The sequence below is a fragment of the Mirounga angustirostris genome, unplaced genomic scaffold, assembly GCF_029215605.1.
Source record: "Mirounga angustirostris isolate CCGP_5_RB_7025 unplaced genomic scaffold, mMirAng1.0.hap1 SCAF_4, whole genome shotgun sequence".
Taxonomy (NCBI): domain Eukaryota; kingdom Metazoa; phylum Chordata; class Mammalia; order Carnivora; family Phocidae; genus Mirounga; species Mirounga angustirostris.
The window spans coordinates 21,955,376-21,975,468 of NW_026991712.1; positions in this window are offsets into that span (position 1 = coordinate 21,955,376).

The following is a 20,093-nucleotide window of genomic DNA, read 5'->3' on the forward strand; positions in this document are numbered from 1 at the left end:
GAGATTCACATTTCAAGTAGCAGAGGAAAACCCTTTAGTTGACTTGGCATGCAGATGAAAGAGACCTCAGCTCCTGAAGCTAATTACCTACAGCATTAATTCAGGATGTGAGAGACAAACGATGCACCTTTGTGAACGTGCCCCAAGATAGTCCGTTGAAGCTGATTAGTAAAAGCAGAGCTGGTGGGGAGGTCTGGGTTGCTCATGCAGGGAGCTGTGATTTCACCATGTATTGTCTGGTTTCCCAAAGAAATGGCCAGCATGTGAGTTCTATAAAAATTGATTAATCATTTGAAGCCAGATGCATCCTTTATTGAACCTGGCTCTTCCTTATTAAATATAGTGATTATAACCAGAAAGAAGGAAATAGTACTTAGAATGATCCATCATTATTCCTATATACTGCTAATGAAGGAAAAATACCTTTTTATTCAATAGGTATTGAGATAATCAAATATAAAACCAAAGTGTCTCTTCCATTTCCTGATACAATTAATGATGGTGAATGCAATATTCATTTAAAAGCAAGGCTCTCCTTCACCTCACAATCAAAATAATTAAAGCATCAAGGTTGCTTTTCTTTTGTCTTTTAATAAGGAAGAATAAAATTCATCCCAGTTCTACAGATGGCAAAGTTCCATATCATGCTTGGTCTGTGTTATAAGGGGAAAAAAGAGTGTTTGCTAATGAATATGTGTTATGTCATCCACTGTTTCTTCGGTGGAAACTTACTGTTTTATTTTTCTAACTTCCCTTTCCTTTATTCCTGGCATAGCACCCACCCTGCTTTCTTTGCCCCATTCCAATTCTGATTTTTAGTAGGAATGCTCATATTCAGACATGATCCTTCTCCCCACCCCTCCCCGCTGTAGTTCAAGGAGTGGTACCAGACCCAGGAAGGGTCAGAGTTCCTTCCCTGATAGTTGAAAACATGGAAACAGAGAGAGACACAAGCTATCTTTCCTTACTGGATGAAGTTCTTGCCAGGCATGTCTCAAGCAGGGGTAGCTAATATACAGAGAGGAATAAGAAAGCTGGAAATGAAAGACTGGGAAGGAAGTCCTGACTGAATCCTGTGTTCTGCAGAAGGCCAGCAGTGTCTGTTCCTGGGGCCCAAATTCTCAATTCTTGCATGAAATGCTCCAGCACCTTCCTATTAATTCCTCATTTTGATTAAGCTAATTCAATTTGAATTTTGAAAACAAAGGGCCCTAACTATTGAACTGCCAACTAGGCATGCTAACCATTCACCTGGCATCTGTGATGCTGAGCAGTGGGGTCTGTTTCATCTAGCCAGAGGGTGGACATTGGCTATTAGGAAGATCCTAAGGAATGGCGGCGATTTGGGAATGTTCTGAGGGATAGTTGGGAATGTGTGGGAGGCTAGATCCCATTTGCTCCAAGCAAAGCATGACAATTAACATTCAAATGACCAAGGCCCAGGCCCAGCTGTTTCAGGATTAAGAGGGAGCCCCTAGCACAGGATTTGTACAGCCGAGAAATGAGATTATTAATCTCTTGCCTTCTGTCCCTTCTCAATCACTTGCTCTTCATGCCTGCCTCTAAATTTGGCATCACTTATCAGCTTTGACATCCCAATCCCTGCTCAGCATCCCCTTTGGCCAAACCTTACCTTTCCCTGACTTTGAGCTTCTTGGGTAAACTCCCCCAGTTTTCATGCCCATGACATTCATCCATAGCCAACTGACCTTTGTGCTAAAACTGCACTGATCAATATAGTGGCTGCTAGCTACATGTGTCTATTTACATTTATATTTTTATTAATTAAAATTTTTTAAGTTTAAAAATAGAGCTACTCAGCCAGATTTCAAGTACTCAATAGCCACTGTACTGGACATTTTTCAGCATGGCAGAAAACTCTGTTAGACAGCCCCATTCTATCAGGTAGTTCTTGATTGACCAGACCACCCTTGTTTGCCCTTTCGGCAGCTACTGAGTGAAGATGCAGGATAGAATAATGAAGTATAGCAGTCAGAAGATTCCTTATCTCTCCCAGGAATAGCAGCTATTTTATAAATCCTCCGTGCCTCCCCTGCCTGCCCTTGGCCGACATCACCGGTGAATCACAGCACCATTTCCCATGGAAACAAGATGGCTATTGCGCCTTCCTGAGCACTGTACTCCTGGAAGCTTCTAACAGAAGTGATCAGGGTGGGTATCTAGTCCCCTCCTTTAGCTAAAGAGGAAATCAAGGTGCAGTGAAGCAAATGAGTAATAGAGTCTACGCTAGAATTTAGGCCTTCTGGTTCAAAGCACCAGGGTAGCATGTCGGTAGGCCAGGAAGTTCTAGAATTAAACTGCTGGGGTTCAAATCTCAGTTCTCTCTTTTAATTTCGGTGTGGTCTTGAGCTTACTGTTTTCGAGCGCCCGTTCCCTCACTTATGAGCTGGGAATTTTTGCGATAATACTTTGTTGGAAACATTGCTGTGGGGAGTGAAAGTGGTAATTAGCATAAGGTGCCTGGCGTACAGTAAGTACCGAATGAACGATAGCTGTTATCATTACTGTGTGACGCTCAGGGCCCTGTTTCTTATTCTGGGTGTATAGAAGAGGAAGCAGAAAACCCAAGAGACTATAGCACACATCAAGGTCATACAGCGGAGTAGAGGTTTTCACCCACACATTTCCGTATACCAAGTCCAGCGCTCTGTCCATTATATTGTGTTCTCGAAGCACTTCCTTCTTCCTTAGATACTCTAACATCCCTTTCACTCTTCCAGTGCAGGGTACTAAAAAATTCATGTATGTGTGTACTTACACAGCCCTTTGACCAGCTGACAGGGAGCCTGACAGATAAATTGATTGTGAACCTGTCTCATTGGGACCTTCTTGTCTGAGCAAGCTTCCACAGTTTGTCCCTCTGCTGGTTAGAAATGACCCCGAGGTCTATATCACAGCCGGCTTTCTCCACAGGTTCCCAGGCCCATGAAAGGAACAATTTACTAGGTAATACTAATGAAACTGCTGCTATTTGATAGTTTGGCCTGTAAAGACCTGCATTTTCTAAACCTAATAATAATTTTCAATTTACAAAGAAGGAAAACGGGCTCAGAGAACGTCAGTAATTTGCCCAAACAGCTAAGAGGTGGTGAGATTGGGATTCAAACCTAAATTGCCGGATTTGTTAACCCCAGTTAGCCACTCCTGTGACCCCGGCGGGGCTGGGCACCAAGCCTTCGTGGGTCACGGGGGAGGGGTGAAGTGGCTGGTCTCAGCAGAGAAGTATCCCCAGCTCTTTGCAAGCCCCCTCCTCCCTTTGCTGCAAAAGCAATTCAGACGTCATACCTAACAGTTGAGAAGGTCATTTTTAATAAAATCATATTTTAAGCCACTTGTGAATTACCTGCTATTGTAACAGAGGAGTCTAAAGCTTTCCCATCTTTGGACTTTGTTATTTCGGCAGCATTTTGGTTCCTTCTGTATTTTTCTGAAAACCTTAACCCAATCTCTACATTCTCACCACCATGTCCTTCTGTCTTTGCTGCTTAGTGGCAAGCAGTACAGGAGTAAGGCTATTTAAAGACTCCCCCCACCCCAAGATGAATGGTCAATTTATCTTTCTTTAAAAAGAAAACTTTCTCCAAGAGGGTGTTCTGTGAGTATGAGTGTTTTTAAACCTGAACATCATCAATCATATATATATATTTATTTGTCCAGGAAGGTAGATAACTTGTCCACAATTCGTATATCCTACCTTAGTTGAATGACAAGGAAGGAAGCCTTTAGCTTTGCTCTGTCGGCATGGTTTCTACAGGAAACCAGCTTGCTTTAACACAGACTGTGGAAAAGACTGGAGTCATCATGTAAAAGGAATACGTGGGATTTGTCAACGTGAGTCAGCTGGTTGCCAGTTCCAGCCGAAGGTCACATTTCAGTATTGGAAGCTGGGATATACATAAAATCGGGACATTTAGAAAGAAGAAAGCAATCTGCAAATAAGGTGCAGGATCTCTCACTGTGTATCTTTGCTCCATCACTTGCCCTACGTGTTGGTTATTTTGTTGAAGCCCAATCTAAGTTACATATACAAATCTATTTTCTGCCTGAGAAATTCTGCTTTTCTCAAGCTGGTGGTGAACACTGCTGTTGCTTTCTGGGGGGCTAGGGCAGTCACTGCTCTTCTGTCCTCAGAATCGGCTCAGGACCAGTATGTTCAGGCATTCCGTCCGTGTGGATGAGATCTGTACCTTCACGTGTTGATGTGTTCCTGTGCAGCTGGGTCTGTCCCCGTTCACCGCCCCAGAGCCAACAGAGACCATTAATTTTCTAATGAATTACTTTAGGGACACCATAACACACACACACCAGTAAGAACCAGCTTCCCTCAGGAACATGGACACCAGGAGCATATTTATACATTGTCAGTCCTGGTTCCTGAGATGTTGTCCTTGTTAAATTCCAGGAGTGTCATCTTTGGCTATTTTGTCATTTAGGTGCGGAGAGTAGCAGGGACATTCTTGGCTTTTTCTTTCCATTTTCATATTCTCTAGTTCCCTGTTGGATAAAAAGGATTCCTAGGCAATGTTTGTGACACATTTGGAATCCTTTGGGAAAAGTGAAAAAAAAATTCAATCCATGATAAACTAAAATCATTTCTTATTTCCCAGTGAAATAAAAGCTAGCTTCAAATGTGATTTTCAGTTTGACTAACTTACGGTGTGACACAAGCCTTCCACCTTGTATTCTGTGGAACACAGGTCAAGGTGATCTCTTCTCCAAAGATCACATACGGACAAAGGGACAGAAATAACATTATGGTTCATGATTTGGATTCTGATGATACTTGGGCACTATTTTTAGGTTTGGCTTTCTGGTTTGGTTCTGCCTCTGCTGGGTTTTCAACACAGGAAATCCACTTCTGCTGAACACATTTTGGAAAGTGCAAGGAAACCAGTAGATGGCAGAAGTGCACTGCCTAAAATCAGAATGGCCCTTAAGCAGCACTCCTTAGCCTCGCTCTGGCTACCGGCCCTGAGGGGGCAGGGAAGAGGTGCACTGCTTATTGACTGATCCACTGACCCCTGTCTCCTCCTCTACTCCTCCAGCTCTAATTGCAGTCCTGGGAGCTGTCCTCCTAGAGCTTCTCCAGCACTCTGCCAAGAGGGTGGACTCCAGTGAGCCCATCTGCAAGATGGCCGTGCAGCTTTAGCTTAGGGTAGCCTGGAAGTCTTTTTAACTTTCCCAGCACTGTGGTCCTGGCAGCCATTTGAAGAAGGTCCTACATATGCCTGGGATGAGGATTCTTAGCTTCTGTTGGGAATAAGGCACTAGGTAAAAAGGCTACTTTTAAAAAATAACCTCTGTTCTCCGCCATACATGTTGCTCATTCATTTTCTCTTTCCTTAAATGTGTATTTAATTCCTACCTTGAGGTAGGCATAAGGGTACAACCATAAATCAGACATATTCAGGCAGTGCAAGAAACCTACAGCTCGGTTATGAGGGACATATGGGTCATGAACAGGCATTAAGACAGGTAATAGTTGCTTCAGTAACTTACATATGAGCATGATGGATGAGCTTTCTAGTGGGAGTGAAGTCACAACGGCAATTCGGAGTGAGCCAGGCAGAATCAGGAGAGGAAAATTCCAGGCTAGAGTCTAAACTAGAAATAAGAAGAATCTAACCAAACTCAGCTGGGAGAGAGTGCTTCACCTGGTAACTTGAGAAGTTGATTGAAATCCAGGGTGGAATGTGATGATGGAAGAGCAGGGAAGGTGGGTCTTGCACACCATAACAAGTGGTTTGCTTTAGCTTGAATTCAGTTTATCACTGAGAAGCCGTGAAAGGTTATAGAAAAGACAGTGTCCTGATTATGTCTGCTCTTCAGATGGGCCATGCTGGTGGCATTTACAGAATGGATTGGAGGGAGGCAGAGAGGGAGAAGTGAGGATGATCATTCCTGATGGTCACAACGAGGCCGTGGCAAGGGGATAGAGAGAAGTGAGGGGATGGTTAATGAGTTATTAGGAGGGTAGAAAAGATATTTGGGACTTCCTCTCTGCATGGGTGAGAGAGCAGGAGACTCAAGAAAAACCCTTTAGCCTTGATCTGGGGTAACTTCAGAGACTTTGTTGCCATTAACCAAGTGTAGTACTGGACAGAAAGGCAACACTGACCCCCAGTGATGTGCAAAGAACTTTGTCAGAACCTAAAGAGCATGAAACTATAATTAATTCATATTCATTTATCAATTCATTCATTTAAACAACATTCATGGGTCATCTAGTTTACATAAGGCGGTATGCTGGGTCTTGTGTACAATGCCAGTATGAACAAAAATGATGTTTTCCAATCTTCAGGGTGCTTAGAGAACATTTGTTTCTTCTTAATATTTTTTCCTGTTGTGTTTACTGCTTCAGTAAATATATTCAAATGTATAATTTGGATTATATTTGGATTGGATTGGATTATACATATTATATTATTTTTTTAAATTATTTTTATGTAAGCCTCCTCACTTCATCCAGAATAAAAGCTGCTTGGGGGCGAGTCAGCAACCAAAACACTGATGGTTTCACAAAAAAAGCATTTGAAAATTCTTGGCAAATGAAATAAGATATAATTCCCAAAGCTATTTTTGACACAGTGTTTGGAACTCTCCTGCCATTAGTATTATCATGAGAATTGGAGAAAAGAAAGAAAGAAAGAAAGAAAGAAAGAAAGAAAGAAAGAAAGAAAGAAAGGAAGGAAGGAAGGAAGGAAGGAAGGAAGGAAGGAAGGAAGGAAGGAAGGAAGGAAGGAAGAAAGGGAGAAAATAAATTTGAATTTCCTCTCAAATTCTTTTTTTCTGGTGATATTCTCATAACACTACAAACAAACAAAGCAAACAAGTAGAACAGAAAAACAGTTGAATAACTAGATTGTGTAGTGTGAGAATAGAATAGATCGCTGATAGTATCCCTAATATCTAGGAGACTTTATTGTAAAGACACATACAACAATGATGCACCATTTGCAGGTTCAGGCTTGGAGATATTTTTATTCTTTCATCCAGTTAGGCAAGCCTTCATGTCCTTGCTAAAGATATATTGAGCTCCTGTGTGTCAGCACTGATGATACAAAGTTTAACACAATAGGCACAGTCCTTCTCAGGATGCTTAAGATCTAGTAAGGACAACAGACCTTAGACAAGCAAACACAAGTGTATTGTATTCCCACAATAATACGAGCCTGTGTTAATCCACCAAGGTTTGGCTCCCTTGTGACAGCACATTTGTGGAGGAATTGTGTAGTTATGCTTATGAGACAGGGAAAAACTAACTGGGTCATGAGGACCTGAAGCCATTGCCTTGGTCATCATCCCAGAGCTAGAACTCAGCTGTATTCATGGTCCAGTGAAATAAACACCCAATGACAGGAGGCAGAGAGTTTCCTAGGTCCTTAGAAAGATCGTCTGCACCAGAGATGGCAAACACACTAGGCTTCATTCTTTGTAAGAACTCCAATTGATTGGAAGTAGCTTCCTGGTGTGCCAGGCTGAGCAAGATTTAGTGGGGAAGAGGGACTGTTTTCAAATGAGCAATTGTGTAGGAAGGGAGGGTGGTGACACATGGCACATATTAGTGCGTCCTTCAGTACACTAGGGCTTAATCAATAATATTGACATATTTTAAAGAAAGCAAGCATGCAGAAGTTGAAATGTACCACCTAGAAACACAGGGATTAGAGAAGGAGCCAAAGGTAGGAGCTGTTCATTTCTGAATCTGAGAGACCCTGACTGACATTCAGATCTCTGAGCAGGTGAATGCTGTCGGGGGTCAGTCATGTTTGATCAGGCTGCATCATGGCATCAAGACCCTCGAGAATATGCTTTTCAGTGCTCAAATTCTACACCCAGGAGGGCCTTTTGATTCAGCTGCCAAGCTCACTAGTACCAGGAAGGAAGATGGTCCATAAGAAGTTTGGGTTCATTTGGGAAAGAGCTAAAATCTGGTTTCTGGAATTGTAAGCCTGAGGGTTGGTTAGGCCCTTGGTTATGGTAAATTCCTCCCTAGATCTTGCTCTCCTAAGGTTTCTTGTTGGTCAGTCTGGCCTGGCCACATGCATTGCTTGGAAAGTGCCTTCCTTTGGACTTTAATAAAACCCACATGAAGTTTTATCAGTTAGCCAAGTAACCTAATTTGTAAAACTTACCTGCAGAAAACTGATAACAAATTATTAAAGAAACTCACACTTCTTTGTTTGGATGAATACAAGCTTAAAAATAAACAAATGTGACAATTAAAACATATATGAATTCAATTTCAATGATTTTTGGCAGGAAACCACTATTCACTTTCTCTTCTCACTGGCATCTTCCCCTGATCTACTTGCAAATTCTGCAAAAATCTTTGTTCTTGCGTGTATTTAAATGCAAATTCCTAAGTCAAACAGAGAAAGACATGTATCATATGACCTCACTGATATGAGGAATTCTTAATCACAGGAAACAAACTGAGGGTTGCTGGAGTGGGGGGTGGGGTGGGAGGGATGGGGTGACTGGGTGATAGACACTGGGGAGGGTATGTGCTCTGGTAAGCACTGTGAATTGTGCAAGGCTATTGAATCTCAGATCTGTACCTCTGAAACAAATAATGCGATATATGTTAAGAAAAAAAAAAGAAGAAGAAGAAGAAGGTAGCAGGAGGGGAAGAATGAAGGGGGGGAAATCGGAGGGGGAGACGAATCATGAGAGACGATGGACTCTGAAAAACAAACTGAGGGTTCTAGGGGGGAAGGGGGTGGGAGGATGGGTTAGCCTGGTGATGGGTATTGAGGAGGGCACGTTCTGCATGGAGCACTGGGTGTTGTGCACAATGAATCATGGAACACTACATCTAAAACTAATGATGTAATGTATGGGGATTAACATAAGAATAAAAAAATAAAAAATAAATGCAAATTCCAAGTTTACCCACACATTCTGTTAATGATGTGAGAGTTCTAATGTATTTTATTTCTCACTTAAAAGATGAAGCAAAATGCAAATATGAGGATCATTGGAGGAGTTTTCTTTCTGCCTTTTTAAAAATGCCTCCAACAAGTGCCATCCTTCAAGTTGAAATACACAGAAAAGAAATGCCTAATAACAATTTCTGTTTGGCCTTGGCAGTTGTCATTGTATTTCTTGCAAATGAGTATCTCAGGATTGAGTCACAGGAACTATTTGCCACATAAAAGTGCAAGTAAAGTAACTTCCTCCAAGGGAAAGACTTGAAGACATTACAAACTCAGTAAAACACTGATGTTCCAATGGCTCAGCAATCTGAGAAGTTTATTTGTAAGTAGTGCTAGAATGGAAAAGAAAGGAAGAGAAAAATAGGAGGAGAAGGTGGAAGGCAAGGCACAGAGAAGAAAAGGGGTGACAGAGTAGTGATTGGGTTAGGCATTATGGAATATTTGACAGATGAAGATCTCAACTTTAAGCATCAGGGTAAGACATTAAATCCAAGGGTTAAGATTTCAAAGCACAAGCCAAGCTACTCACATAAAACATAAAGCTTCTTCCAGAGCAAGTGATCAGATTGTTTAAGTGATTGATTGCTTAATAGCCATACACTTCTCCCATCCAAATATGCAAGCAATGAGACTTTGCCATCAAGAGGAGGAGTCAAGGTTCCTCTCACATTGACTCTGGGTCTGGCCATGTAACATGCTTTGGCAAGAGACTTCACATAAGAAGTTTGAAAAGGGTTTGTGCAATGGGGCTGGCCCTTGGGAATGCTACTTTGAGACCTGGTATAGTCTAGTAGGATAAAAGACTGTATTAGTTTCCTATTGCTGCTATAACAAATTACCACAAATTCGATGGCTTAAAACAACACAAATCTATTTTTTTTAAGATTTTTTTTTTTACTTATTTGACAGAGAGAGAGAGAGAGACAGTGAGAGAGGGAACACAAGCAGGGGGAGTGGGAGAGGGAGAAGCAGGCTTCCCGCAGAGCAGGGAGCCCGATGCGGGGCTCAATCCCAGGACCCTGGGATCATAACCTGAGCCAAAGGCAGACTCTTAACAACTGAGCCACCCAGGCGCCCCACAACACAAATCTATTATCTTACAGTTCTCAAGGTCGGAAATTTAAAATGGGTCAGCAGGCCTGAGGTCCTTCTGGAGGTTCTAGGGCAGAATCCATCTCCTTGCCTTTTCCAGCTTCTAGAGGCTGCCTGCATTCCTTAGCTGGTTGCTCCTTTTTCACATCGTTCTGACCACTACTTCTGTTGTCACTCCTCCTTCTCTAACTCTGATCTCCTGCCTCCCTCTTATAAGTACTCTTGTGATTAGATCGGGTCCACCTGCAAAATCTAGGAAATCTTCCCCTTCAAGATCTTTAACTTAATCACATTTGCAAAATCCCTTTTGTCATGTAAGGTAACATATTCATGGTCACATGTTTTGGGGTTAGAGCAGAGATTTTTTTTGAGGACCATTTCTCTGTCTACCACAAAGGCCAAATGCGAGAGAACCAAGAAGCCCCAACCCATAGCCAGCATCAAGGTACCAGATATGTGAATGAGGCCATCTTGATTCTTCTATCCTAGTCCAAAACTCAATCTTGGCAGTAAACCCAGCTGAGACCAGCAAAGGAACCACCAGCCATTCCACAGAATTATAAGAAATGATAAATCATTGATTTTTAACTCCTTAAGTTTTTGAGTAGTGGACCATGCAACCCTCAAACTCTAATTTAAATAATTTATTTTTATACTAATTCAACCTTCTGGAATCTGGAAATTTTACATCTTTATTGGCAAAAGTAAGGTTTTGGAGAGGGGAAATAGTTTTATGACTTCCACAAATAGTTCTTCTCCTCTTGGTGAGAGAACTTATACCTTTCTTATGTTGTACCACACCCATTTTCCAATCTACCTCTAAATATCATATTCTTTTTAGAAAGTTTAAGAAATGGAGAAGACTTTTAAGTTCGGCATTCTAATTGATTCTCTAGTAAATATCTGATTGTTTCCTTTAATCTTTACATTTTTTTTATATATAATTGAAAATGCTAAGAGCTATTTGTGGCCATTATCAGTACCATTGGAAATTGTTCCAATTTTTCCTTTTCTGAAACCACAAATGCTTGAAAATATTCCCTTATTCATCATAACTCTTGAACTCATAGAAGTCTGTACTATGGTATCCTTGGTGTTTTTATATTCCTAAGACATTTACGGACTCCTCTGTTCCAATTAAATCATCATCTATCATCTGAAATTTGTTAAGCACCGATCTCTGGATTGGGCTCTGTGGGTGCCATTCAAATCTAGTTAAAAAGACAGAGCCTCAGCTCTCCAAGAAGTTCCATAAAATTTAATTCATTAGGCTCATTGGGGGAACAGTAAAAGGTCTCTTTGGTCCTTCATTAACTCAAATGTGAAATGCTTGATTTGCAACTCAAGTTCCTGACATTGAAGATTACTATTTTGCTTTCTAAGTCATCTCCTTTTTGGAACTTTACCTTGAATGTCAATCCCATCATCTGGGAAAATAGGCAAAGCTGAGATAGCTCACTCATAGTTACATTTTCCACTGTAGAGTGTTGGATGACAAACAAAGAGATGGGTATATGTTCTATTTTCCAAAGCTTCTTTGATGGGTATAGGAGCCTGATTGATTCTTCTATCTTTGTATCATATCTCCTCCCTTACCTGAGATTTCTCCCTCTGTCACCCTGTGGCTGTTTAAAAATATGTCTACAAATTATGTGAAACTATTCACACTGAGAGGTGGCTTCCCTGTTGTCCCTTATATCTATGCTGGCCTTAGTAACTGGCTCATAAAGAATAGAATGAAGTAGAAGCGGAGTTGCATAACTTTTGAGAAGTGTGTTGCATACTTCTGAAAAGGCCTTGCAGCTCCTTGTTCCGGGGGACGCTAGCCACCACGTGAGAACATCTGAGACTACCATGCTGGCAGGACCATGTGTAGATAATCTAGCCAGAAACTCCAGCTGAGCTTTCAGTGGCTTTCAGCACCAACTGCCACCCACGTGAGTGCATCCTCTTGGAGGACCTGCATGGTAGACCTTCAGCTGACTGCAGCTCCAGCCTATATTTGACTACAACTGCATGAGGCACTCCAAGTGCCATCTATTCAAATAAGCCCTTCCCGAATTCTTGACTGCAACATCATGAGCAAAATAAAGTGATTGTTGTCTTATGCCCCTACATACATACAGGGTAATTTGTTATGCAGCTGTAGTAACTAGACTAGTCTTAGAAAAGCTTGTGTAGATGTCAATTTCCCTATCAAAAATGGCCTTGGGAGGAAACACCGGACTCAAGTTCCAGGTTCAGGAACCTGTTCTCTGAGGGAGGCAGCTTGTTGAGAAGGGGCACTAAAACTGGGTATTAGGAATTTAGGGTTCTAGACCAAGTATTGCTACCAATTGCTATGTGAGTTTGGTCAGATCGTTATCTCTGTAGGACCCAGTTTTCTTATCTGTAAAATAGAAAATTGGAACCAAATAATATGCATGGTTTCTTCTATGCTTTAAAATTTTATAATTCTAAAGAGCACCTGGGTGGCTCAGTCGGTTAAGTGACTACCTTCGGCTCAGGTCATGATCCCAGGGTCCTGGGATCGAACCCTGGGTCGGGCTCCCTGCTCAGCAGGAAGCCTGCTTCTCTCTCTCCCACTCCTCCTGCTTGTGTTCTCCCTCTCGCTGTCTCTCTCTCTGTCAAATAAATAAATAAAATCTTTAAAAAAAATTTTATAATGCTAATGACCTTTGAGAACACTGAGATAGACAAATATATAAAATGAATTGATATGTAATATCTCTTTGAAGAAAGCAGCCAGTTTCCAAGGGGCTTGGTTCACCTATAAATTTGTAGGAAGTTCTGTCCAAAAGTACTGAAGGGCTTGATTCTAGGTTTAGAAAATGATGATGTTATCTTAAAGATTTTTATTGAACTGAAAACAGTGAGCTTTTAGAAGATGACAGTAATTAGAAAAAGCTTTCCCAATTCCACCATCATTAACTTAAGAGAGGTGTTACGTGTTATTTGAAATCACTTCAGTGTAACATTTACTTAAATTATTTGTCACAGGAAACATAGCCATTCTTTTTCTTATAAAATATTTGAGTCCTCCAACTTCTGGATTATTTCTGTTTTCTTTGGGCCATGATCTTCTCATTAGAAATTGAAATAACTTCAATGTGTGAATGGTGATTCACACCCTCACTCAGGGGGTGTAGGAGAAGGCAGCCTTTTAATTTTTTATATATTTATTTTATATTTTTTATATTTAATTTATGATATATTAAATATTATACTTTTATAACTGTTTAACAAGTAGACATTATCTTTGTAATAAAAACAATAAAGATTTAAGTATATATTCTTCAGATAAAGAGGTAAAATGAAGATGATCTTTCATGATTTCATTCATTCTTATGACTGCATGCTACTTTGCATATAAGAGAGGGTCTTTTTTCCCAACTGACTGTATTATTGCTGAGGAAACACAGAAGATGAGATCATTAATTTTGAGTAGAGGAATCAGATAAGGCTTCTAAAGGAGGGGTGACATATGAGTTTGGCTAATAAATGACAGAGCTAGGATTTTAACACAGTCTGTCCCAACCCCAAACTCAAGCCCTTAGGCCTGTATGGTGCTGTCTCCCTAGGCCCCCACTCTTAGATCTACTGTCTGGGCCTATCTGCAGGCCAAAACTAGGTTCATTCCTGGACCTCTATGACTGTGGCAGGTAGGATTGTACTACTACTAATATTTTAATACTAACAGTAAAACTAATACCCAACACTAATTAAACACCCCCCAGAAGCCAAGTCCTTTATTAATAGAAAAATCATATAATTTATTATCCAAATAGGGACATCTTTTTAAAAACAACCTTGTTGGGATATAATCAACATACAATAAACTGTACATGCTTAAAATATAGAATTTAATGAATTTTGACCTATGTATTCACCCTTGAAGCCATAACCATAATCGTGGTAGTGAACATTTCTGTTTTCCTCCTGCTTCTTTGTGATCTTTACCAACCACTCACCTTTGTCCCCTGATAACCCCTGGTGGTCTACTTTCTGTCACTGTGGATTAGTTTTCATTTTCTGGAATTTTATATAGATGGAATTATGGTGTACTTACTTTTTTTTTTTTTTTTTTGGTCTGGCTTTATTTATTCCTTCCAAGTTGTTGTGTGTACCAATAGTTCATTCCTTTATGTTGCTGGATAGTATTCCATTGTATGAGTATGCCAGAGTTGATTCATCCATTCACCAGCTGATTGGCATTTGAATTGTTGTCAGTTCTTGAAAATTGCCAATATAGCTACTATGAACACTCATATAAAAAAATGACTTGGAATTTTATAGGTAGAGAAGGCTTAATTCTTCTTAGTCCCTTGCATCCACCATGTCCATCTCCCTTTGGGTCATAGCAGATAGCATTCTTCATGCCTAGAGCCCTCTTCTCTAAAGGCCTCATCTCTGTTTGCCCATCCCCCCAACCCCAACCTTGTTGGGATTAGTGTAGAGCATGAAATCAGCCATAATACCTGGCTTGCTAAAATGTAACACTGAGGCCGCTGAGGGCAGGGAAGGTTTTGGAGAAGGGCATAGGCCTTTGGAATGCCGAGGCCTGCGTGACCATACTGCCATTGGAATACCATGGGGAGTTGCCTTCCCCAAAACTTTCTTAGCCCAAACAGCTGCCCTCTGATCTAAGAGATATATGCATTGTCCCTTGGGCTATGTTTAATAGAACATGCAGATTAGCATATCATATCTTTCCTATAAAAACATCCTCCTAGTTCCAATAAGACCCTTTGTCACAACATCATGTGCTTAAGAAACGGTAAGAAGGATTTGTGATTATCCTGAAGGACCAATAAAAGTGGGAGCAAAGAAGAGCAAATGGTCTTCATCTCTGAGCGTTGACCCCCTTGCCTTTTCCTCTCTTTCACAGCAAAGTTTGGAGTCATCTTTCCTCCATCGGTACAGGGATTGCTGGCCATTCCTGGCACGACCTGTCATCTGGCAATCTCCATTTCACCCTTCAGGTCTCTGAAGGTCACTTCCTCCTAGAATCACTTCCCTGACTATCACCAGTGGTGGGGTACCCCTGTCTATGTCCTTGCCTCGATATATTTTACATCTATACTTCCCCCATTATAGGACTTATCACTGGATAACATAACTGGTACTCTACATATCAAACTTTTTCCAGAATTTACATTGGGTGGCTAAATATATATTAAGTGATTGACTGAATGAATGAATGTAGAGTAAAGAATAGGGTCAAAGATAAGCACAGAAAAGAATTAAGAATCTTCAATAATTAGATTGTGGTGATGGTTGCACAATTCTGTGAATATACTAAAATCATTGAATTATACACATTGAATGAATTATACATGAACTATATCCCAATAAAGCAGTTTATAAAGAGGAAATTGAGAAATAGTAAGTCGTTCTGATGGAAGAACATACTACATTAAGGATTAACCAAAAAATGAGTCTGGAAGTAATCCTTACCATTTCAGAATCAACTCCAAGTGTTCTGGAAGATTGAATGACCAAACTCAACTTACCCTCAAGTTTCTTATCCCAATATTGTCTCCTTACTTGATTCATTTGCTTACTTATTTATTCATTTTTGCCAGCAATCTTCAGAGTATGTTAAGATTAAGTTTCTAACTGCTTTTGTGTAACTTTCCCGCTGAGAGTAGCAATCTAATCTAGAATGGATAGCATAATAAACTAGGAGCAAAGAGGAGTTCATTCCGTACTTGGAACTGTAGCTCTCCAGGAGACCTGATACAAATCAGAACCCCTATTTACTGCGTCACGAAAGATAAGTGAGGATTTACCATGATGATAAAATTGAGAAAGGCATTTGAGGCAGAGGTATAATCTGCAAAAAAAAAAAAAAAAGGCAGGAAGGCATTTACAATCATCAAGATCATCATTGGAGGATGTGTCCTGTGGTGTGAATCCACAGGATGTGCGTGGGTAGGGTCAGGAATACAAGACTAAAGAGGTAGGTTGGTGTAAAATCTCTTTGTCCTGGAAAGAGCTTTGGATTTCATCCTATGGTCAAGGGAGAGCCAACAATTTTTTAAGAAGAAATGAAGGACCAAAGGGTCATTGTGAGGATAAATGTGATAAGAGCCATGAAAGCATTTTGAACCCAATAGAATGCAGTATAAATCAAAATCTCTTTTACTTGTCTAATTTGACAAAGCATTAAGTTAACCTCTCATTTGAATTCCAGCTTTCTTATACCCCTCTCTGTTTTCTTCCCCCCCTTCCCTAAAAGTCCCAGCATAGCTTTGTTATTTATTTATTTTTTTAAAGATTTATTTATTTATTTGAGAGAGAGAGGGGGAGAGCACCAGTGGGAGGAGGGGCAGAAGGAGAGGGAGAGAATCTCAAGCAGACTCCCTGCTGAGCCCAGAGACTGACACAGGGCTGGATCTCACAACCTTGAGATCATGACCTGACTGGAAATTAAGAGTCAGAAGCTCAACCCGACTGATCCACCCAGGTGCCCCTCCTAGCATAGTTTTGAATGCATGCTCTCCTTAAGTGCTCTCAGGTCTTACTTTGTGTGTTTAGAATCAAGAAGGGATGTGTACTCTTGGCTGTTCTCCTTTTGAGGACTATCTTTTAGCCCCATAGAAATTCCTTCCTGAATTGAAGTTTATCCTAAACAATGTCTTGAAGGGAACAATGTTTTAACCACCCTGATTTTTATCTATTTAAGCCAGCTTAATTTCACAATTACTCCTTGACTTCAACTTTGTTAGAGATATATGTCATACATGTCAATAGGTAATTTGTGTGTGAGACAGTATTTTGTGTGTTGTATGTATGTGCATCCATGGAGAGTTGTATTCATCTTTTATTTCTGCATAACAAATTATCACAAACTTAATGGCTTAAAATAACACCCCTTTATTAGCTCACAATGGTGAAGGTCAGAAATCCAGGGAGGCTCAGGTGGGTTCTCTACTTAGGATCTCACCAGACTGAATTCAAATATTCACATGGGCCAGGTTCTTATCTAAAGGTACCGAGGAAGAATCCACTTCCAAATTCATTCAGATTGTTGGCAGAATTCAGAACAAGGACATTTTGTTACATAACCATAGTGTAATTATCAAAATTAGGAAATTTAGTTTTGATCAAAATACTATTACATCATCTGTAATAATATTCAAATTATATCATTTTTGTCAGTAGATCTATTATAGCTATTTTCGTCTGACATCCAGGATCCTATCTAGATCACCCATTGCATTTAGTTGTCATGGCCCTTTAAATTCCTTTAATCTGGAGTATTTCCTGAGCCTTTCTTTGTCTTTCTTGACACTGATATAATTTAAAGATGAGTTAGTTTTATGAAATGTTCCTCGATTTTGATTTTTCTGATTTTTTCTTTTTTTTTTTTAAAGATTTTATTTATTTATTTGAGAGAGAGAGAATGAGAGACAGAGAGCATGAGAGGGAAGAGGGTCAGAGGGAGAAGCAGACTCCCTGCCGAGCAGGGAGCCCGATGCGGGACTCGATCCCGGGACTCCAGGACCATGACCTGAGCCGAAGGCAGTCGCTCAACCAACTGAGCCACCCAGGCGCCCCCTGATTTTTTTCTTGATTAAATTCAAGGTAAGTATTTTTGGCAGGAATACTAGACATGCAATGTTCTGTCCTCCTCAATGCATCATTTCAGAAGTTCTATGACGTTGATTTGTCCCAGTGTTGGTGATATTAGCCTTGATCACTTGCTTACAGTGGTGTCTCCTAGGTTTCTACACTGCAGAATTTCTCTGTTCCCCTTTGTAAATAATTTGTGGAGAATTACTTTGATCTATGCAAATATCTGTTCCTCATCAAACTGATTTTAGCATCTAATGATGATTTTTAAAATTTCTCTCATTTTCTCTATACTTATTAGTTGGCATTCTGCTGTAAGGAAAAATGATTCATTAATTTATATAAATATGAACTCATAGTTCCTTATTTTACTCAATGTCCTATAAATAGTTTATATCCTCATTTATATTGAGGCTTAATTTCACCCAGATTTGGCCAGGGGGATACTTTCAAGCTCATTCCCATGTCCTGTTGATACATCCTCATCATCTTTGATTGTTTCCTTATTTTTTGGTGCATGGAAATGTTTCAGAATTGTTTTATGTTTGAACCCCAGAACCAATCTTTTCTCCAAGGAGACCTGTTACTTTTTAGAGTAGAAAGGAATTTTGAAACCAGTCAATCACTAGGTATGCTTATTGCTTCTGCTGTGTTATTACTTTTGTGACTTCACAGTAGAGAGAGCTAGGATATAATAAACAAATATATGTATATATTTGTTTCAACAAATTTGAATATTAGGTTGGTAGTTTTGCTTATTTAATTATAGAAAATAGATGGGTATTGTTTTTCCACTTTATAGATGGGAGAAATAATCAGAAGGATTAGAAACACTATTTTTTTTCGTGTTTAGTACTAAACTACTAAATCAGTACTAAATCTATTTTTAATTGATACTTTTTTAGAACAGTTTTAGATTTACAGAAAAATTGAGAAGATTTGAGAAGATAGTACAGAGAGTTCTTTTGTGTTTCATTCCTATTTTTCCCTATTATTAACAACCTTCATTACTATGGTACATGTTATAATTAATTAACCAATATGGATACATTATTGTTAATTAAAATTCACAGTTTATTCAGATTCCCTTTACCTAATTTTCTTTTTATGTTTTAGGGTCACAGCCGGGATGCCATATTACATTTAGTTGTCATGTCTTTATAGGCTCCTCTTGACTGTGACAATTACTCAACCTTTCCTTATTTTTTATGATCTTGACAGTTTTGAGGAACACTGCTCAGATATTTTATAGGATGCTCTTCTGTTGGCATTGTCTGATGTTTTTCTTATAAATGATTAGAATTGTGTGTTTTTTTAGAGGAAGACCACAGATATAAAAGGACATCTTCATCACATCATATCAAGGGTAAATACTGGCAGTATGAATTATCACTGTTGACATTGACCTTGGTCACATTGCAGAAGGAGTATTTATCAGGTTTCTCCACAGTAAGGTTATTCCCCCTCACCCCTTCTATAATGTATTCTTTGGAAGAAAGTCACTACCCAAAACCCACAGTGTTTTCTCTCCTTGAGGGTAAAGTATCTACATAAATTATTTGGAACGCTTTCACAGGAGATTTGTCTCCTCTCCCTCATTTACTTATGTATTCATTTATTTATATCAGTATGGCCTCATGGATATTTATTTTGTACTTGGGGTTATAATCCAATACTACTTTATTTATCTTGTTGCTCAGATTGTTCTAGCTTTGTCCACTGAGAGCCCTTTCAGTTGGCTCCACTGTTCTTTTGATGTAGTCCTATTAATGTGGTTTTTGTCTGTTTGTTTTTGAGCACTTCCTTATTTGCTGGCCCTACGAGATGCTCCAAGCTCATTTTATGTATTTCCTGCCTCTGTAGGCTTGCTTTTCATAATAATATTTGTTTGTCATTTTTAAGTTATATTCTGTGTAGGTTTGAGCAAATGAGTAATATATGATGGGGAATGGAAGCCAGGTTTCTCACTCTTAGAGAAGGGAGTTACAAATGTGGAAAGGTGGAAGAATACAAGGTACCCTGTGGGCTTGGCTTAAAATTTAACATTTCAATATAAACTCATGGTTTTAAATTTAGGGATATCAGGCAAAACTTCTTGTCTCAAAGCCTATTTTGTCTAACACTAAAATGGCTATTCTAGATTTCTAATGCTTACTGTTCACCTGCTATATCTTTTCCTATCCTTTTATTTTCAAAGTGGATTTCCTGTAGATGGAAATAGTTAGATCTTTTTACTGGAAAATCTTTGCCCTTCAATTGAAGTATTTGGTCCATTTATATTTTATATAATTGTTGAATCCCATGGAGTCTTTATCCCACCTCCCACCACCATCCCTTGCAGCTCTTTCTTTTCAAGTATCCTGCCCTACAAATTCTAGCCACTTCAGAACCTGGCAATTCCAATATCTGGCTCCTTAACATAGTGAAACTCCTACCCCAAGTGAACTTCTTCTCCCTGTTTTG